Source organism: Schistocerca americana, chromosome 3, assembly GCF_021461395.2.
Source record: "Schistocerca americana isolate TAMUIC-IGC-003095 chromosome 3, iqSchAmer2.1, whole genome shotgun sequence".
NCBI classification, from domain to species: Eukaryota; Metazoa; Arthropoda; class Insecta; order Orthoptera; family Acrididae; genus Schistocerca; species Schistocerca americana.
In genome coordinates, this window is record NC_060121.1 from 903,111,128 (window position 1) to 903,134,902 (window position 23,775).

The window sequence follows — 23,775 nt, forward strand, 5'->3', positions numbered from 1 at the left end:
AAGAGTATTTACCATGAAAATACTGATCTTGTTAGAATGAATAAATTAGAATTTAATAAAAGGTTTTGGGATACTATGAGTAAAAGTGATACAGTTAATAAAAACAGTGTTCAACCACAGGTAGTTAGTGAAAGTGCAGAAGTTGCAGGTATTGCAGAGTTCCATAGTTGGGCTGAATAAAATACTGGTGTTAATAACAAATCAGACACACCACAAATAGAATCTATTTTGGGGGGTTTATTTCATAAGAAGGGGGATGATGAAGTGTTTAATGGAGCCAAAGACTCAATTGCTGAGATTCAGATACATAGGGGGGAAACTGAAGATGGGGTTGTTGTGGAGAAGGAGGAAGAAGTAATAGAGGGACATTTAAATAATGATCCTAAGTTAAGCGATGTTATTGATGAGAGTTTGGAGGAAGAAATAAAAGTATTTGTAGAATTGAAGAGTGATGATGAGGTAAAGGTATGTGATGTGACAAATATGGGTAATAATGGGGTTAATTTAAGTGAAATGCACGTTAGGGAATGTGTATCTGATGACAAGCTATTGCCTATTGGGAACTATGAAACACTAATCTATGAGAATGGTAATAATAATAATATTAAAGAAAATATAAAGGGATGGAATGTAAATGTGTGTTTTCAAGAAAAAGGGGAAAAGTTTTTAGAAGTTTTGTGGAACAACTATGGGCACTGTATAAACAAAGATGCCTTTTGGAAAGAATTAGCAAAGGTACGTGCAACCTTGTATCCTACATGGTGGATAAGAATCCGTAGTGGACTTTATAAAAAAATGGGGTGACAACAGTAGTTCGTTAAGTGGCATCACAGTGTTGAGAGGAACAGATGAAAACAAAGGTTTATGTTTAAATGTTAATGCTTTGCAAACAGAGAGGGATGTGTTTAAGTGTAGGAAAGAGACATTAGACTTAGGAACTAAAGAAATTGAAAATGATCTATCGTTTGAAAATACTGAAATAGACAAAGATGTTGAGCTAGGTTGTCCATATGTTAAAGTAATCATTGACAAGTGGGAAGGAAGAGTGTTAGTAGACACAGGAAGTCCTGTTTCTGCCATGACTTCTAGACTTAGAGATAAGCTCAGAAATTCTCAACATTTTCCTGAGATGCCAGTTGTTGGATTAAAATTTAAAGCAAAAGCTACACAGTTCAAACCAGGGGACCTTGTACTCGTAAAGACACAAGAGAAATCAAAATTATTGGCAGCTGAACTTCAGAAGTTTTTTGATGTTTACATTGGTCCCTTTGAAATAAAAGAAAGCCCACGTCCTAATGCGTATAGACTTATCTTTCCCAGATCAAGAAGGTTATTTGGATTAAGAAACATCACTGAATTGAAACCATATAAACATGATTAAGCACATTTCCCTTTTTGAATACAGTTACTTACCCGTTTTCCATAAAGCATTTTACCAGCAAAGATTTTTACTGCGTGTGTCAAATAGCAACTATCACTCATCCTATAGACCCTGGAAAAGTTCCAGATCTCTGAGAGAATGTTTTCATATTTTTATTGTTACTATTGAATATTAAATTTTGAGATATCTTCTTTACTTGCAATGGGCAAGTTTAACCATGCACCCAAGAAGGTGACAAACATTTATTACTTTCTTTTTGTATTGCTGAATATGGGACATACTCGCACTAAATACAAAAGACAATGTAAAAATTGTTGTGCAAGACCCATCATTTTGTTACTATTCTTTTCTTAGGCATAAGATTTGTGTACAATTTTCTACAGCTAATCAGATGTTCACCAAGTTTGATGTTTGTGTTATGTTGTAACCAATTTAAGTGTGCAATTTTGGTATTAATATGTTCTTGTACTATCTTGACTATGTGTCTCAATGGGAGACAATATTTCAAAAAACTTTTCTTATTTTCAAATGCATATTATATTCATACATATGACTTCTCTAGTGTTTGTGTTTATATGTCATGTCCATGCTTATAATTATGTACTTTGTTTTCATTTCCATTATGTGGCTCAAAAAGAGCAGACAGTTCCAATACTTTCTTACGGACATATGACCTGTCCATATATGTAATATATTTATGTTCCTTCTATTATCTTGATTATTTTGCGACTTTGAAATAATTTACTATTTTTTTATATATCTTAACATTGCATGTGATATATTTGTGTCTGTGTTTGATCATTTCCCATGTGGCTCACTGGGAGCAAAGATAATACAATTTTTTTTACTTTCATATTTTACTAAATATTTTTATTATGCTGTCATACTGAGAGTCATAACACAAAGTACAATTGAAACAACACAACTAAAACATTGGCAGGAAGAAGTCATTTTGAAATGGTGTAACGGTTATTGTACACATACACATTATGCCTAGTAAAACTAAAAATTTAGTAAAGTAGGACTTTTCCAAATTTTAGCCATTTGACACATTTGTCCTAGTCGGCTAATATCATTAACATTCTGTAAATAATATTACCCAAGGGGGGTATTGTAATGGAACCTATTAAAGGCTTTACTTTACCGAAGTATGTGATACCCTCCAAATTCAACCAGTTTAAACAGTATTTATGATTATAGAAAAGTTATTGTTTATGTTAACAATGATTGCATAACATTTCTCCATAAACAGTCAACCCATTAAATTATACTGAATAACTGACCCACACAAAAGTTAATATCACTTGATCACTGATACAGCAAATGTCATCATGTAAAAACACTAAGTTCATCATAAATAATTAATATGAAGTACGAAAAATAATGGCCAACTTAGGTATTTGAGATTCCTTAAATAAAAATCACCCAGTGAAACCTATTTGTTCACTAGGACTTTTTTCACTCAGTATTCACGTAATCACTCCTATTTTAGACGAAAACCAATGTAATTCTTAATAATTCATGTTATTTACTTACTTATGCAAATTAGAGAAGTCAATTAACAAACTTCTAAAAAACGGCCATTTTGTACCAAATAATTAATCTGTCAAGTCAACAAATCTGTCTGACATTTTAATAACATGTTAAATTATGTCACTCGATATAAATTAATCACTTTTCTGCACAAATTACGATAACAGATGTACATGTGACTTATAAACTATACCTCGTTTTAGTAGTTCTTTGACAAGGTTATAAATACAAGCAGCAAGAAGGGTCAGGAGCACAGTCGGAATGTCACTTTGGTAAAGTGTGTTTGTATGTTATTGTTTGAGGTGGATAAACAATGCAAAGAACATGTAAAAGAAGTACTACTTTGTGTTGTGTCATGGTCTTTGGTGGACAGTGGAATTAAGATGGCCACCAGAGTAATAAATATTTGAAGTTTACATATTTGTTGGTTTCGCTCGTTCTTTATCATCAAAAGCACATAAAAAACACAGGACCTCATCTTTTTAACCCTAGACAACCAGATTTAGAACCAGCATCAGCATCGAGACACAGCAGCGATCCAGCAAGCAGCATCGATTACCACAGGGCACAATGCATTTTAATGGTGACAACCTAACATCAAGTGTTAACAAGCTCCGTAAATGGGAGTGAAATAGTGCGATTACAGCAATTGGCAATATCTACGACTAGGTGACCATTACAACCTGTACACGCCATCCAAGCTTTGTTTGACTCAATGCCTAGGCGTATCAAGGCCGTTATTCCGGCTAGAGGTAGTTGTTCTGGGTACTGGTTTCTCAAGGTCTATGCACCCAAATTGTGTGAAAATGTAATCACATGTCAGTTCTAGTATAATATACCCGTTTATCATATGCATTTGATCTTGGTGTAGCAATTTCAAAGATCAGTGGTGTATATATCCAAATTTTCAGCGAATGGGCGTTGAGATCGCTGTTGCTAGGCAGATCTAACGTAATGTTTGCGGACATTGTGACTTAAGTTTGTCTCGAATCACTGTCTCAGATTGTAAAATCCTAATCGCGAATAAGCGAATCTTGTCCCAACTAAGGTTGCGCAATATTGCCTCCTATGATTTCATCACTAATGCTCCTAGCTGACGCTTAATAGTCAAATGTACATGTAGCCTTGCTGCTACTGAGTATTCCAGATCACATAAATGGGCGTAAAACTTGGCTTAAACACGTGAAGGGAATGCAAGTAGCATTACAAAGCAACAGTCTTTGAAACACGGAATAGCAGTTGGGGCTAGACGCATGGGTCATTCCAATTTAAAAATCGTTGGGGAATTCAATATTCTGAGATCCACAGTGTGAAAATACCAACTTTCAAGCTTTACCTATCACCACGAACAGCGCACTGGACGACTGCCTCACTTATTAACCAAAAGCAGCAGCATTTGCTTAGAGTTGTCACTGCTAACAGATAAGAAACACTTCATTAAATAACCGCTGAAATCAACGTGGGACGTACGATGAATATACTCGTTAGGTCTGAGCTGGCGAAATTTTGCGTTATGGCAGCAGACGACCGACGTGAGCGCCTTTGCCAACAGCTGGACTGACATGCAGAGCCTCTCCTGGGGTCGTGATCATATCTCTGGACCCTGGACACCAGAAAACCATAACCTGGTCAGATGATTCCCGATTTCAGTTTGTAAGAGCTAATGGTAGGGTTAGAGTGTGGCGCGGACCCCAAGAAGCCAGGGGCCCACGTTGTTGACAAGGTTCTGTGCAAACTGGTGGTGGTCAGTTCACGTACAAAATCCTGCAACGGCAACACTTACGCTATTATGGGCGGCTATAGAGGCAAGGTGGCTCAACATTTCTGCACAGGACTTCCAACGAATTGATGGCTGCTTGCCACGTCGATTTACTGTTCTACGCCGGGCGACACGCTGTTAGGAGGAGTCCCATGACTTTTGTCACCTCACTGTACTTTAAGTGCATTGCCAACACTGTCCAAATTGCTTCTTCATTCAACAGCTGATGTTAAAGGCAATGCACAACCTCGTTTTCTCCGTCCAAGATCTACTCTCTGTGAGATCCCACGAAAGTCAGGACACATTCTAGTAATTAAATGATGCATTATGAAGTTGTCGTTTTCTGATTGATTTTGACCTAACCAGGCCTTTTGTGCTAGCTGCGGTTATATCTTGTTAAGAGATAGGAGGTGTGTTCTCCCATAGGACTGGTTCATCTGAGAAGCCCATCGCTTTTGCTTCGAGAACTGTCTACAAGGTGCAGTGTAATTACAGTCAACTTGAAAGAAGAGGCGCTCGCCATTACGTACAGTGTCATCAAGTTACACCAATACTTGTAAGGTATGAAGTTCAAAAATGGCTCTAACCACTATGGAACTTAACATCTGAGATCATCAGTCCCCTGAACTTACAACTACTTAAACCTAACTAACCTAAGGACATCACACACATCCATGCCCGAGGCAGGATTCGAAACTGCGACCGTAGCAGCAACGCGGTGCCGGACTGAAGCGCCTAGAACCGCTCTGTCACAGCGGGTGGCTAAGAAGTTCTATTTGGTTACAGATCATCAGCCTTTAACGACTTCTTCCAAGCCTGTTCTACCACTGACAGCACAAAAATTGCAGTTTTGGGCTCTTGCGTTGTTCAATTATTAATATTGTTGAGACCCAATACACAAAAATTAAAGCGAGCTTGTTTTATCCCCTTTACTGGTCTGTACCGACACAGAGATTGATTTGTCCGAGGAATGTGTTATTAAATCGATACTCAAGGTTTTGAAATTCTTTAGTACTTTCCTCTCGATTTTCGGCGTAGTGCTGCAGCAACTGCTTCTGACCCAGTTGCTCTGGTAGTTTTACAATACGTGCGCCATGGATATCCATATAGTTTGAAAGGAATTTACCACCGAGTGGCACGTCGCTGTTTTTCGCAGACTCATGTGCTGCCTACGCACTCAGCGATTCTGCTGGTGCAATCAGAGAATGATGATGCTCAGATTGTGATTCCTCAGTCCCTCCAGCGGAAAGTTTCGTCTTTGCTGCACCAATGTCACTGGGGCATAGTTTGCAGAAAGTAATTCGCGCAATGTCATCGTACTTCGCAGGGCATGGGCGCCCAGACTGAGTAAATGACCTCTCGTTGTAATGTTTGTCCGGGGCATCTGTCACCTTCGTCGCAATGCGTTTGTGAGTGCCCACGTCTCTCCGGCCGGTGGCAACGCATCCATATTGATTTCGCGGATCCGTTCTTGAACACGCGACGGTTGCTAGTGGTAGATGCTTGCAGTAAAATATTTTTCTGTTGTTACCACGACATTCACCGCTATTGCTAGTACGGCATTGGCTTTGTCTTCTTTTTTGTTTTGAAGGTCTTCCTGAGGTCCTTACCTCCTACCGTGACGGGAAGTCGCCAACAGAATTGTTACACAGTCTTCCCCAGCACATCCTGTTTTATCTTTTGCGGCCACTGGGGGAACAGTTCATTCCACCGGGTCAGACATAGTTTGAGCTGCAGGATGAAGCCTTCGTCAAAGTTTCTGGTAACAAACTGCGTTGGGAGTATGGTGTCGTCAGAGACGTATTCGGACGTTCATTTTATATCCTTCGTGGTTGCACTGGGCTGCAGCGACGTCGCCAGACGAGCTGCGGCGTTCTTATGTAATTGATTTCCGCCCCCGGTAGTTGAGTGGTCAGCGCGACAGAATGTATGTCCTAAGGGTCCGGGTTCGATTTACGGCTGGGTCGGAGATTTTGTCCGGTCAGATACTGGGCGTTGTAGTGTCCTAATCATCATAATTTCATCCCCAACGACTCGCAAGTCGCCGAAGTGGCGTCAAATCGAAAGACTTGCACCTGGCGAACGGTCTACCCGACGGGAGGGCCTAGTCACACGACATTTATTTATGTCATTGATTGTGCAGCAGGATTTTTGCCCATAGACCCCATACGCCATAAAAGCAGTCGTCTCACCGCCTATCGCAGCCGGCACCATCCATCGTAGTGCCAATGGAGATCGATGTTGCGCCGCCGTAGCCACCACCGCTGCCGCTGGCGTCATTGACGCCGCCGGAGGCAACGTCCGTGGAGGTGCCACTTCCCAGACAGTCATAACGCCGTCCCGTGCGTCCCACTTGCTGTCCACTCTACCACAGTGTGTGCGTCACTGGATGTGGGTGTGCACCCTGCGGTCGGTCTTTCTGCCGGTGTTCCCGGTCACTCGCAAGATGGATACCTCTCTTCTCATGACGTCCGCACTCAGATCTTCCTCCTGCCGTCGTTGCGTGATACACATGACGCCGGTGCGGTGGCTTTGTGAGTGGGGGGGGGGGGGCGGAAGGGGGGGGGGAGAGGAATGTGGCGTCAACCGAAGAACAAGTTACCATGAGGACGTTGGTACGTCACGACAAAAACACAAGTAAGGCAGACGAAAGGGCAGTGACGAATGAGAGATGCCGGCGTAGACCCATCCTCAGGAGGTACCATACACCGCCCCTGTTGAAGACTGGCTTACGACGGAGCGGAATGCCCCTCAGTACCCTCTGCAATAATCACCCAAGACAACAGCATCGTCCTACTACAGAAACAGAAACGCGAGAGCTGCATTAGACAGAAATATATAGAAAAGTTTATAGTCACTCATACTCTGAGAGAAGAGATTATTACCTTGTACTCTATCAAGTGATAAGTTAGTGATCAACGACAATAACAATTAACAACATAACAAGAGTACACATGACAATCTTGTGGACAGGACTTGTTACAAAGTTAAGTATTTGGTCTTGTTCAAGTCGTAATAAAGTCGTAATAAAGAATTCTAATACACTTAGCTAGTGCAGTCTATTTGAATGTCAGAGACATTAGTTTCACATACCTATAAATACATTTTGTATCTGTTTCCGTCACATCATTATTACGAGGGGCGTTTGAAAAGTCCGCGCAAAGTCCAAGAGATGGCACCACCGGCGTGTATCGATGTCATGTTTACGTAGTGGCATCTTTGTAAAGAACGCACACCAAGTTTCAGCCATATTTGTCTATTTCTTTCTGTTTGGAATTCGTGTGAATCAAGGAAGTCGAGTGATTGTCAAAAAATGGACGAAAAAGAAGATCGTGTGCTGATTAAACATTACTTTATGAAAGGAAAAATGCATCAGGAGACTAAAGAGAATCTTGATGAACATTACGGTGACTTTGCACCTTCGATTGAACAGTTTAGAAGTGATTTCAAAATTTCCGGAGTGGCCACATGAGCACAAGTGATGGTGAACGTTCTGGACGCCCTGTGGAGGTTACGAGTGCAGAAATCATTGATAAAATTCATGGTATGGTGATGGATGACAGAAGAGTTAAGTAGCGTGAGATAGCTAGTGCTGTGGGCATCTCGTTGACGGTTGTGGCCGAGCGGTTCTAGGCACTTCAGTCCGGAACTGCGCTGTTGCTACGGTCGCAGGTTCGAATACTACCTCGGGCATCGATGTGTGTGATGTTAGTTAGGTTTAAGTAGTTCTAAGTCTAGGGGACTGATGATTTCCGATGTTAAATCCTATAGTGCTCAGAGCCATTTGAACGATTTTTGTGGGCATCTCGAATGAACGCATACGTAATATTTTGCATAAAAATTGGGACATGAGAAAGCTATCCGCGAGATGGGTTCCGCGATTGCTCACGCTTGACCAAAAACGGAATCGTTTGAAGTGTTGCAAGGATGGTTAGCAGCTGTTCACGAAGAATCTGCAGGACTTTAAGCGTTGTTTCGTCACTGTGGATGAAAGATGGGTGCATTACTGTAGTCCTGAGATAAAAGAACAATCTAAACAATGGGTTACCAAGGGAGAATCTGCACCAAAAAAGGCGAAGACCATTCATTTGGGGCCGGCCGCAGTAGCCGTGCGGTTCTAGGCGCTTCAGTCCGGAACCGCGTGACTGCTACGGTCGCAGGTTCGAATCCTGCCTCGGGAATGTATGTGTGTGATGTCCTTAGGCTAGTTAGGTTTAAGTAGTTCTAAGTTATAGGGGACTTATGACCTCAGATGTTGAGTCCCATAGTGCTCAGAGCCATTTGAACTATTTTTGAACCATTCCTCTGGCCGGAAAGGTTATGGCGACTGTCTCTTGGGATTCGCAAGGGATAACCCTCATCGACTATCTGGAAAAGGGTAAAACTATTACACGCGTATGTTATTCATCGTTATTGGGCCGTTTGAAAACCGAGCTGCAAGAAAAACGCCGGCGATAGGGCCGCAAAAAAGTCCCTTTCCATCACGACAATCCACCAGCACACACTTCAGCAGTTTTTGTCACAAAATTAATGGAAATAGGATTCCAACTCTTTTCACATCCCCCCCCCCCCCCACCTCTTCTCCAGACATGGCTCCCTCGGACTAGTATTTGTTCCCCTATTTGAAGAAATGGCTGGCGGCACAAAGATTTTATTCAAACGAGGAGGTGATTGCAACAACTAATAGCTATTTTGCAGACTTAGACAATTCCTTTTATTCGGAAGGGATCAACAAATGAGAACAGCGCCGGACGAAGTGTATAAGTCTAAAAGGAGACTATGTCAAAAAATAAAAAAGGTTTATCCCAAACGCGTACGTAGTTTCTATTTTTGCACGGACTTTTCAAACGCCGATCATATAATTATTATTATTATTATTATTATTTCATTATTTATTAATGAGCCCTATTTATTGACATTCGCTCTAAACACATACAAATCATTTTTAATTCTACTGATGTTATTTTATTGCAATTATCAAATCAAAACAGTCGTTACTTCTTATGTCCCTATGATGTAAATAAAGAATTGTACTTGAAAAACCTTTGGCCGATGTAAGAGAGGGCCTGAAAGACATAACATTATCACACTAAATAAACAAATATAATGCAGTGAATGAAACACCCCTTTGCTCGTAACCTGCTAAAACTGCCGACGAAAGTGTTCTGCACCAACACGATTCGCTGCAGCTGCTCGGCACCATGCGTTACAATACGTACGTCAGCTGGGGGTATCGAACCTGATTACTTAAATAAATGATTAACCCACATTGCATAATAATAACTTTACAATGGCTGTAAACACAGCAGTGTCACTTTAATGCATCAGTAATTACTTTTCATTCAATAACGAGTCTGCAATTATGCCATGCGATTGATGAAGCTTTGCCATTTGCATCCTTTACAGTGTCGAGATAACGACGCATAACATCGACAGAGAGCTGAATACGTCATCTGTGCGCGTACCGCATTTGAGTCTCGACTGGCGTGACTGATATTCACTGTCTTTACGTAACAAAACAAAGTGCGCGTTAAAACATTAGCTGCTCGTTTAAACAGCGACACTCTTCATCAGCCAAAAACAGATTTTACTTTTTTTATTCAAGCACATTAATAAAAAATAAATTAAACTGTTATCTAGCTAGTACCACGTCTACAAAATTGTTGTATAATGGAATAAGGATTGTTATCAGATGTCATATTTGTTTTATCTATATTTATTTATTTATCTGGTTGTGGATTTAGAAGTAGAAAGAGTCCGAAAAAACATCTCAGAAATTTGTCACGTTAAGGTATACGAGCAGGTCGACTAAAACGGATAGACCGAAAATTTGACGTTCCCCCCCTAAGATGAAAAGAAGATCAATAATACAAGAAGAAGAAGAAAATAGAAAGAAATGTTCTCTGTGCTAATAGGTTGTAGCACATTAAAGAGAGGAAAAGCCCAGCATAATAGCTGAACTGCTGACTCTCTGAATTATTAGGTAATAATACTTCAATTTTTTGTCTCTTAATTAATTTCCTGACAAACAAATGACTTTCCATGTAATCATGCGACACTTGAAGAAATAAGGAACAGAGATTGTTAGTGTTAGTGTTAAATACGAAACTGTTCAGATATTAGTAACATGTAGGACGGTCATCAGTCTGCATTACAAGCTATCGTATTTTCGAGAGAACAGCGGAATACGATGGCAACCTAATTCTCGGCAAGCACGTCACATTATAAATCCCCACAGTGATGCGTTATTACTGCCGACCCCATTGCCCAGTTCCCCAGTTTCAGATTATCTAGTAGAATTGGAGCTGTATATGGCATGTAATTTTACAGAATGTCATTCGGGAGTTAACAGTATCGCTGTCTATCTTTGCAGAAAAGCAATTTTGCGATAAAGAGGAAAATCGTGTTCGGCACCGATACCGTTATTTCAGATAACGAATAGTCAGAATTTCTTAACGGCTGCGCAATCGGTGGTTAAGTTTTAGGTTTGTGTAACAGCGATAAACAGCACTGGAGCATGCAAATGCCCGATGTATCACTCGCTACAGCTATTTCAATGTTATGGAGGGAAATATTGAATAGTAGACGTCAGAAAGCGTATTGATCTATATACAATACATCTAAATGGGCTCATTGACCCCCAGTCGACGACAAAGCAGTTACACACTTTTGTCGTTAGTTTTCTGGAAGAGTCAGATAATCTGATTTAATCTGATCACTACTTCTTTTCAATAACACTGTAGCATGTGACAGTTACTTCCACGTCGTAAAACTTCAGAAAATAAGTCATAGTACTTGAAACTACTTTATTTTTCGTATTTTCTGCTTTACCCTTGCACTCCCACACGAGTACAAGCTCCAAATCTTCTCCGCTAAACGAACACCTAGTATATGTTGTTTTCCTCGAGCTACGTACGGGAAAATGTAGGTGTTAACTGGATCAGAGTGCGAAGTTCACCATATCAGAAAGATGCCGCCTGATTACGACAGTCAATGTTGAAAATAGTGACGAAGAATTTTATTTGTCACCACAGCCAGAAAATCGGCAGTGACATTGCTATAAATAATTTTGTAATAGCTGAAGATGATCCGAAGATATGAATCAGTAATAAATAGTATTTCTTTATCAACAACTCTTGATAGTTCTGAGACATTACCTTTTGTTCAAATACACGCTGTAAGGACACCATCCGTAGACAATATACGCCGTTGATAAAAGGTGATTCTCTGACAGTTGGCTCAATTTTCTGTTGTAAGCTACCTTCTCAAAAAATTTTGAGAACTCGACTAAGTGGGAGATGGGTTTACGATTAGAGGCCACTTACCTATCTCTGTTTTCATATACGTTCTCAACGGCTGGTTACAGAGGTAACTAAATGGGAAGTGGAGCTACGAAGCTAGCACAAAATTTTAGTACTTAATCTGAAATACCATCGGAGAAGTGACGTTATGGTTCTTGTGATTTCTATTACGTATATCTGGCGCAAGTGGTATCTGTCACTTAGTTGATAGGGGTATGCTATGTCTAAGTATCTCCAATATAGCTGATTTCGATAGTTCATTTTTGTTCCCGTGTTTTCAGCCAGTGTCGCAATGAATCCATTGAATTGAGTGTCTAGTGATGTGAATTTAACCCGACCCGTCTCGCTGCTTTTGCGTCAGTGAGATGGGTATAGTCAAAGGTTTTTTATTCCAGTCCATGATCACAATATTAATTCTTTTGACGATGACCGGTTTCAGTCGGTAATGACCATCCTCAGATCTACAACACAAAAATATATACACCTAGTGAGCTGTGTGTCCTTCAACACAATACAGCATTACGTATCACAATATACACTACTAGCCATTAGCTAAATCTGCTACACCAAGAAGAAATGCAGATGATAAACTGGTATTCATTGGACAAATATATTATACTAGAACTGACATATGATTATTTTTTCACGCAATTTGGGTGCATAGATCCTGAGAAATCAGTACCCAGAACAAGCACCTCTGGCCGCAATTACGGCCTTGATACGCCTGGGAATTAAGTCAAACAGAGCTTGGATGGCGTGTACAGGTACAGCTGCCATGCAGCTTCAACACGATACCACAGTTCTCAAGAGTAGTGACTGGCGTATTGTGACGAGCCAGTTGCTCGCCCACCATTGACCAGATGTTTTCAAATGGTAAGAGATCTGGAGAATGTGCTGGCCAGGGCAGCAGTCGAACATTTTCTGTATCCAGAATGGCCCGTTCAGGACCTGCAACATGCGGTTGTGCATTATCCTGCAGAAATGCAGGGTTCCGCAGGGATAGAATGAAGGGTAGAGCCACGGGTCTTAACACATCTGAAATACAACGTCCACTGTTCAAAGTGCCGTCAATGCGAACAAGAGGTGACCGAAACGTGTAACCAATGGCACCCCATACCATCACGCCTGGTGATACCCCAGTATAGCGATGACGAATACACACTTCCAATGTGCGTTCACGGCGATGTCGCTAAACTCGGATGCGACCATCATGATACTGTAAACAGAACCTGGATTCATCCGAAAAAGTGATGTTTTGCCATTCGTGCACCCAGGTTCGTCGTTGAGTACACCATCGCAGGCGCTCCTGTTTGTGATGCAGCGTCAAGTGTACCCGCAGCCATGGTCTCCGAGCTGATAGTCCATGCTGCTGCGAACGTCGTCGAACTGTTCGTGCAGATGGTCGTTGTCTTGCAAACGTCCCTATCTGTTGACTCGGGGATCGAGACGTGGCTGCACGATCCGTTACAGCTATGCGGGTAAGATGCCTGTCATCTCGACTGCTAGTGATACGAGGCCGTTGGGATACAGCACGGTGTTCCGTATTACCCTCCTGAACCCACCGATTCCATATTCTGCTAACAGTCATTGGATCTCGACCAACGCGAGCTGCAATGTCGCGATACCATAAACCGCAATCGCGATAGGCTACAATCCGACCTTTATCAAAGTCGGAAACGTGATGGTACGCATTTCTCCTCCTTACACGAGGCATCACAACGTTTCACCAGGCAACGCCGGTCAACTACTGTTTGTGTATGAGAAATCGGTTGGAAACTTTCCTCGTGTCAGCTCGTTGTAGGTGTCGCCACCGGCGCCAACATTGTGTGAATGCTCTGAAAAGCTGATCATTTGCATATCACAGCATCTTATTCCCGTCGGTTAAATTTCGCGTCTGTAGCACGTCAGCTTCGTGGTGTAGCAATTTTAATGGCCAGTAGTGTACTATTATACAATAATGGAAATGTACAGGTAAAATACGGTAAAACGTAACTTTTCTACACCATGTTCTAAAGTGATAAGGCCGTAATGGCATCGTCAAAACATATAGATAAACTCAGCACAGCATCGTCACATGCATCTAAAATAAGGTGTAGAATAGGCCACTTCGTCCACACAGTCATAAAGAACAATAATATTTTGCTTTTACCTTATACTAGATCGCTCAGCCACGGCCATCGTTCTCCAAGACCGGCCTTGGTAATTCCATAACTCTACTGCTCTACACGAGCTACAAAACACCACTGCTGGACTGCATTGTCTGAACCCCAGGACACAAGTGCATACAACTCGACAACTGCGCTCTACGAGCGACCTCTCCCAACCGCCCTATTGCGAGCTACTGCTACTACTATTGCTGCCGGCACTGCTCTCTGGTCTGCGATTCTATTGTAGCTTACATATCGCAGGCAGCGTTTGAGGAATTCATCGAAGTTACATCTTGTCGAGTGCGGCGCGAGCAATCAATTCCTCAGTCGTGGACCTCTTACAACCTGTACAACACAATGCATGCATGTTCACGGGCCTGCATTCCACACCCTTGCGGTATACACCGGTTGTTAACGTAGCAGAATTTCACATTTAGAATGGCGTATCTCACACTTACAACAATCTGTGACCTTGCAGTCTTAAACACTTAAATGTTTCATCGGTCTACATTAATTACTTCTTTGGAGTTGCGATTTTTGTTCCGTCGGTGTAGTGCAGTTTTTGCCATGTACATCGTGATTTAATCTCTCCTCCCATAAGTGTGAAACTCCCTGCTAAGCCCGCTGGACAGGACAGATGGAATAAATTGTGGAAAGGGGCCAAATTAAGGGGCTGTCAGTTACTCTCGAAAATACAACTTTATTATTTGATCAAACATTACAAGAGCCAAAAAAATTTTTTTTAAACACACTGCATTGATATTCGGGACTTCATTACTGGCTGAAAGCCACTTTAATTTAAAAACAGCTGAAGCCCAATAACTTAAAACACAAGCATAATAAGAAATTTAAAAGACAAGCCTTATCTTAAAACATTTCTTTAGTTAGGCTAAGGCGAACAAGTTAAATTAAAACCGGCTGAACGCTGAACACATAAAACATATATTCTTTTTTTTTAAATACCACAGTCCTTACGTGAAACAGTTCTTTAATTTAGGTTGAAGGCCTCAAGAACAAACAACTGAAACTCAAACCAGCTGAAGGCCGAAGCATTACAAGTATAAAAATTTTTTTTAAATGCCGAAGGGATTACGTGAAAGAGTCCTTTAAACTAGGCTGAAGGCCTTAACAGTAAAACAACTCTAATTTAAAACACAAAGCCGGCTAGAAGTCGTACAGGTACCAACAACAAGAACAATTTTTTAAAAAATAAGGCAGTACACACAAGGGCGCCCAGATATTCGAGGGTAGGCCTGTAATTCAAACACTAATGCTCGCTTAGGTGAGACAGGCAGTCGGCCCAACCATTCACGATCCGACGACAACCCAACTGACCGACAGTCAGCGGACTCACCGACAAGATAGCTTCCGCTTCACCCGACCAGGGCACTGCAGGGAGTTCAACGGAACAACGTAGAAGATATTGGCGCCCACAACCAATCATACATGGAGCTGTCAAACTACACACCGTGCTGGACAGCAACAACACAATGAGGAAACTACACTGCCGGAAATTTACGTCACCGCCCAGGGCAGGTAACCGGAACGTTAACGGCCACAAGGCAGAATATTCCGGTGGGGCACGTCAATTCAAATAACCAAATACAATGAAACTCCACCGGAGGGTGCCTAGAGTTGTCCAACTCGAAATCCACGTTGTTGCTCGCGGGAATATCCCAACAGCCGACAACGAACTTCAAACGACACAATGCGAACAGTCTTGACTTGCTGGTAGTGTAAGGTGTCAGGCAAATCCAACACCTTCCATGAAAACCCTGACATGATAAGCAAATCCAGTACCATGTCACATAGCTCCGAATAGATCGTGACATTAAATTAACCAAAGTAATATGGGTAACGAGTGAGCAAATGGAATACCACAGACTAACACAAGAATGCCTAAATGGATATCATACCTTCCCACCGCGAGACAGACGCAGTTCCGAGGGGAGAAACGAGAACGGAAGCCGAGAGCAGAACCGTGTTAAGCTGGAAGGCCCTACGATTAGGGACGGACGGACACCCACGTCGCCAGCTAACCGCTAGGACCACCCCCCAGCCCATGTTAAAAGCTAGAGCCATCCAGAAGAACAGTATAGATCTTACGATAACACAAAAAGGGCTACACCACCCGCAAGTTTTAGCGTGAGACTTTTTCGCGTATCTGTTACGTTAGGACCACCCCCCAGCCAATGTTTAAAGATAGAGACCTCCAGAAGAACAGTATAGATCTTACGATAGCGCTAAAAGGACCACACCAGCTGCAAGTTTTAGCGTGAGACTTTTTCGCTTCTCTGTTACGTTGCAAACTTTAAAAACATTGCTCCACCATGAAAAGTATAACGTTTCTCATTGGATAGACAGAATTTTTGTAGGCGGAGCTTAAGGTTAACATTGAGATTGGTCAGATGAAAACACAGCCAGATAGTTTTTTTTAAACCAACTTCGGTAATTTGTAGTAAGGAGAAGTTAGGACAGAGTTACTTCCGAGACGGCGAGGTGAGCGGAGCTGTACTGTCCGCCGCCCCCTGACGAAAACCGTTAAGGTAATGGATGCACACGATGCTGCATAACAGCGTATAAAGCTTCTCTCAGAACTGCAGAAGTCTCATCTGTTACATCCCCGTTTTGCGTAATACTAGTGTTGATCGTCAATTAAAGCTCATGGTGTTCACATTTGCCACTTGAAGTAAAAATCTGAAACGAGATGATTTTTCTGTTATATAGTTATTGAGAAGCCACATCAGCCACTGTAATTTACGACAAGTTAGATAAGTAATTAAAGATAATTGAGGGTCACTGTAGACCATTTTGATAGTTTTCTCTTTTGTGAAACTTAATTTAAACCTAGATTATAGATGTGATATGGCATAGGTCATCCTTCGATCCATTGTAGAACTTGGAAACCCATTCAGTGAATATTCGTTCACATTTTTGTTGAACGCAGTCGGTTTTTACCATCCTGTATTAAAACATTTCCTTTTACCAATAGTGCAATTTATAAATAATGTTTTGTGAGTAGAATAAAATTTCCAATGGTAAACTTAACTGCTTTTTCGACGTTATTTTACCAGCTAACTAAAAATCGGAAAGTCTTGAACCCCTTCCACTGAATATAGTTAGTATTAAGATTCTTTTACAGGGAGTGCAGTGGAGCTGGCGTTGAAATCATTAAGTATTTGGTTATGTCATCGCTAGTCTCACTGACCTCTTCTGAATTCTACATGTCATGTGTGGTCTGGCGTCTCCTTACCAGCAACAGGTCCCAGGTTCAAATTAGTCAATTCCTTAAAAAACACGCTCAGAGCTTCGTTGCGCGAAAGTGGTAGGGAGACACGATATAGAACAAACAGACACCACGCAGAATGTTTAGAGTAGTTTAAACCAATACTTTCGTGTCCAGGGTCGGTGAGCCACGGACCTCGTAGCAATGGGAACAGCGCCACACTCTCTGAAACCACGTAGAGACCGCCAGCGGGCCCCGGCCAAACTACGCCCCGCCGAGAATTCCTCACTGCTCCACTCCAACCGACAGACTCTTCAGAGCCAGTACGCCGACAACATTTAAAATAACTTGTCAGTCAAAATCAGGCAAACTACACACAGTTTCACGAACATTAGTCCGAAGAACCCGACAATGCTAATGGCAGTGGCTGTACAATAACAGGGACGAATCACGCGTCGGCACACACAGCCGCCCCATAAGCGATCGCCGGCCAAATACACGTCGTCTGGCAAGACGACAGACCGGCGACCAACCAAAGTCCTGCCCACTCCAGTCATGTGTGTCGGCAACCGTCGGGCGAGTCATGGCGGTCCGGAACTCACTGCTGCCGCGCTCCGACTGAACTTGTGCCTCGTGCCAACTCAAACACTGCCAGGCCTCGAACCACCTCACAAAACACGACGACTGGGAAGTAATGGCAGTCCAGCAAAGATAATAAAGCAGGGCCGATATCGGTAAGCGCTGCTGCTGCCGCTCACTGGCGGGCAAGGTAGCATCTCAGTGACACCAGTAATTGAAAATTAAGCTAACGAGGTAGGAGTACGGTAAAAAAAAAAAAGATGTAAAATAAGAAATGGCACGAACACGAGCCACGCACGGCTCAAAGTGTTTTCACGATCATACTATAGTGAAACCTTCCCGTCTCCTCTATACCTCTTTTGTCATTGATAATCTTCCCTTTTACAACAAACTATGTAACCTTTTCTTAGGATTTCTATCTCTTGCTTAATAATAACAAATGAAATCATCCCTCTGAAATTCATTCTCTTTCTCTATCTTCGCATACAAATTTAATTGCTGCTTATTAAAAGTGATTTTCTGATTATTTCGACGAAACATAGAATGTGTCGTCGTCGTAGCCCTCAGTCGCTATCTGCAATAATCCAAAACTGTTCCTTACCTTTTTTTACTGTTACTGGATAGTCATCTGAATGCTACATCGAACTGCGACATGAATATACACTCCTGGAAATGGAAAAAAGAACACATTGACACCGGTGTGTCAGACCCACCATACTTGCTCCGGACACTGCGAGAGGGCTGTACAAGCAATGATCACACGCACGGCACAGCGGACACACCAGGAACCGCGGTGTTGGCCGTCGAATGGCGCTAGCTGCGCAGTATTTGTGCACCGCCGCCGTCAGTGTCCGCCAGTTTGCCGTGGCATACGGAGCTCCATCGCAGTCTTTAACACTGGTAGCATGCCGCGACAGCGTGGACGTGAACCGTATGTGCAGTTGACGGAATTTGAGCGAGGGCGTATAGTGGGCATGCGGGAGGCCGGGTGGACGTACCGCCGAATTGCTCAACACGTGGGGCGTGAGGTCTCCACAGTACATCGATGTTGTCGCCAGTGGTCGGCGGAAGGTGCACGTGCCCGTCGACCTGGGACCGGACCGCAGCGACGTACGAATGCACGCCAAGACCGTAGGATCCTACACAGTGCCGTAGGGGACCGCACCGCCACTTCCCAGCAAATTTGGGACACTGTTGCTCCTGGGGTATCGGCGAGGACCATTCGCAACCGTCTCCATGAAGCTGGGCTACGGTCCCGCACACCGTTAGGCCGTCTTCCGCTCACGCCCCAACATCGTGCAGCCCGCCTCCAGTGGTGTCGCGACAGGCGTGAATGGAGGGACGAATGGAGACGTGTCGTCTTCAGCGATGAGAGTCGCTTCTGCCTTGGTGCCAATGATGGTCGTATGCGTGTTTGGCGCCGTGCAGGTGAGCGCCACAATCAGGACTGCATACGACCGAGGCACACAGGGCCAACACCCGGCATCATGTTGTGGGGAGCGATCTCCTACACTGGCCGTACACCACTGGTGATCGTCGAGGGGACACTGAATAGTGCACGGTACATCCAACCGTCATCGAACCCATCGTTCTACCATTCCTAGACCGGCAAGGGAACTTGCTGTTCCAACAGGACAATGCACGTCCGCATGTATCCCGTGCCACCCAACGTGCTCTAGAAGGTGTAAGTCAACTACCCTGGCCAGCAAGATCTCCGGATCTGTCCCCCATTGAGCATGTTTGGGACTGGATGAACCGTCGTCTCACGCGGTCTGCACGTCCAGCACGAACGCTGGTCCAACTGAGGCGCCAGGTGGAAATGGCATGGCAAGCCGTTCCACAGGACTACATCCAGCATCTCTACGATCGTCTCCATGGGAGAATAGCAGCCTGCATTGCTGCGAAAGGTGGATATACACTGTACTAGTGCCGACATTGTGCATGCTCTGTTGCCTGTGTCTATGTGCCTGTGGTTCTGTCAGTGTGATCATGTGATGTATCTGACCCCAGGAATGTGTCAATAAAGTTTCCCCTTCCTGGGACAATGAATTCACGGTGTTCTTATTTCAATTTCCAGGAGTGTACTTACTCTGTTTTACTATACTCTATCAGCTGCTAGTGGGCTTTCATAATAAGTGGCTGTATTTATTACCAAAGCTGACGTTATTCTTCAATAGCAAAGCTGACGTTATTCTATAATTAATTTGACTGAAATTACGCAATTCAAGGTTAAACTTTTTCTTGACAACAATAAAATTTTGCAAAGTTTTACGTTGATGGTTTTTGGGATGGATTATAATTGGAAATGCAATATTGCTCGGAAAAATTAATTATAATCTGAATGAAATGATTTTTCAAACGTTCAAATGGGACTTACTTTTTGCAATAATCTTACAACTAGCAATGCGCCAACATACCTTCAGTAGTCTTGAGTTTCTCAAAAATTTAATTCAATAACATTAGTTCCTCTTATCATAATGGTTAGCTAAAGTCTCTGTACATCCGTTTATAGTCTCTCGTAAATCATAGCTAGTGGCTGGCAGGCACACGGCTCCTCTCAGCATCTCGCTTCAGACCTGCTACCGAGTCGCTTCACATCTCGCTTACTACTGACTTCCTACGAACGCTAAAGTGCGGTCTCTCCTGCCAACAATGCTTGCTGGTGCAGACAATCCGTGCCACCATTACAAAATGTATCAATGCGCGGTCTTTCCCGCTCTTTTCTTAAAATGTATCCATAAGCGGTCTCTCCCGCCCTTTTTAAAATTATATCAATTTGTGGTCTCTCTTGTCAACAATACTTTGGTGCAGACATTCCCTGCTACCACAATTATTTCCAACATAACAAATATTAATTATTCCTACTTAATCCTATCAATAAAATATAAACATCCTTCATAAACTGTGATTTGACAATAAACAATAGAAATATACACGTCTTACAATAGCAAGTAAAACCAGAAACTGACATACGTACACCAAAATAATTAGCGTGTTAAGTAATCTGAAAATGAGAGCATAGACGCCTGTCGTGAAAATAAATCAGCATACATCTTATTTTCTTCATCAAAAGTGTGTAGGAGATTTCGCCGTAAAGTTGAGAGGCCGCCCCTGGCGCTCTGAGCGAACCTCATTTACAAGCACTTAATTTAAATCTGCCAGCGCCAACAAACTTTTTATTTGCGTTACGTACTCAGGCCAGGCAACTAATCCTATTCTCGGCGTAATTACTTTCCTTGGTGGTGCAGCCCTTTGTTCCAAGTCGGTCCGCTGCTTTCTGTATCCGCAGACCTGGGCCGCCTGCGGGGGTCGACAGCCGTGTCATTCCACCAGCTCTGCCGCACGTCTTGCTCTCCGCTCTCATTACCAAAACATCTCACTCATTTCATATTCGTATTCGCGTTATCAAAGACCCACCTTGTAGTGGGACACTGTGTATGATAATAGGAAACATGCAGCCGTGTAACATTTTGAAAGCCGTTAAGCTGGTGGTATTTTAAAATCACTAGAGAGGCGCTCGATTAAAACTATGGTTCGGTAGTTTTGGTACATTACATAAATTATGTAGTAAACGTTAGGATTACCCGTAGTACTGACAGACCTGGTAGGGGAAAGAAGCATAAATGAATGTGTAAGAAAGAGAAAATGGGAGCCCAGGACTTTCCATACATTTTTGGTTTGTTTGATTTGCACATAATTAATAATTATAAATAATTCTGTGTTATTCCTTACAGAGTATAAATTGAATTGAATATGGTTCAAATGGCTCTGAGCACTATGTGACTTAACATCTGAGGTCATCACTTCCCTAGAGCTTAGAACTACTTAAACCTAAGTAACCTAAGGACCGAGGAAAACATATCCATGCCCGAGGTAGGATTCGAACCTGCGATCGTAGTAGTAGCGCGCTTCCAGACTGAAGTGCCTATAACCGATAGGCCACAGCGGCCGGCTGAAATTAATAAGCAGTGAAAATTAGTTGATCATGTGGCTTTTGCACTTTTGCGCTTTCACGTGACCAAATTCATTACTTTTGATGCAAGTACAGTTTTCATGCACAAACGCTATGTATAGTTGTCATTTTGTTCTCAACAGAGCGCTTTCATCAATATCCAAGCCAAGAGATCTTATCATCGACAACTGTGAAAGCTCTTTATGAATTACAGAAACATGTTTTATATAGTTTCGACGAAGTGTTGAAGCGATGTTTGATGTATTCCCGTTTTGTGGTATACTTTTATTTTACCTTTTAGCTGATGAACTTGCGTTTTATAGCTCTGCATGGTGAATCTGTATTACTTCCTTTATTTTTACTACAGCATCCGTCTGTTTCACGGTACAAATCAATAATTTTTGAAACAGACCTGAATTAAACATTGAAAATTTTAGTTTTGCTGTAAATATAGTGTATTCTTAAGTAACAGGCAGGAGGATAACTACGTAGAGCAAAAATATTCTGCAGACTACCCGGCCCTTTATATACCCTCCCTCAGTTTTAGATGGTTCACCACTTCCGGTTTTTAGGGGACACTAACAATACACTAATAGCATACGTAAAGAAAGCGATCGTCATGAGGTAACATCTGATAGGTAAGCAATACACCTAACGTATAGGTAACAAGGGTATGAACTTAACTGACCAAAGCTAAGAGGAAAACTAGCATAGCCTGAGCTTTCTTACAGTAGTCTGCAGAAGCCTATAATAGTTTTACAACTCTAAAATTACAATCACCAGTACAGCGTATACTAAAAGTCCCATCCATTTAGCACTAAAAATTCTAATACTAAGAATTTTTTTCATTTAATTTTATATTTGTTCCTTTCAGCATTAAATCCCCTTCCCTTTTATCATTCGTTATAATCGCAGTCCAGTTTTCGTGATTGTTTACAGAAAAGCCTCTTGTTAAAAAAGAACTTAGAAGCAATTAGTAATTCTATGTCAAGATTCTGTATGTTTGTAGGAAAGCCATGTCTCATCTCCAAAGTTCAAATGATCAAGAACTTCTGTTTCCCTGTGTAACATCTCAGGCATCTTATCACAACAGCTGACTGGTTATTTTCTGTTTCGCACAATAGGTCATCTGAAGTCCGGTACGTGCATAGTATGAAACTGATCAGGTTTTCAGAACAAGGGTAATTCTAGCATATACCTTTCCTTTCGGTTTCTACGAGAGAAGCTGCAGCCTTAAGTTCTACTAAGTGCACATTACCGTGGTTTTATTGCCTTTCCACTACCGTACGAGGCAGAATGGTCTAAGGTGCAGTAACGCCACGGAATGGAGATAACAGACGGCGTGGGTGCAGAGGAAAAATGAGTGAGCGAAGTAGGCAGTGTGTGTGTGTGTGTGTGTGTGTGTGTGTCAAGATGTGGAGATTGTATAGGTGTTGGGTGTGCATAAAATGTGGGCAAAGAATTTAATTTTATCCATATTTCGCAGCTTCAAACGTAATTGTACTCAATACACTGGAAGTATGAAAACATAATTTCAGCATACACAAAAACGCACCTACAGTGACATAACACTGGACAATTCATCATGCCATTCCACCACACAGAAACATGCTGCGTGTATGTCCATGCTACACAGAGTACACTCTCTTGATTTAGAAGAAGACACCCTCAAAAATGAGATAGATACAATAAAGAACATTGCCATAAGCAATGGCTAAACAGCCAAAAAAAAGACTATTTAATGGCTAAACAGCCAAAACAATTTCACAATTTAGCAGACAAATACACAAAAGTAAGACAACGAATGGCCACACGGTGAAATAAGAGAAAATATTCGCCAGTATCCCATACCCCAAATCACAAAAAATCGCCAACCTCTTGAAAAAAATGTAACAGT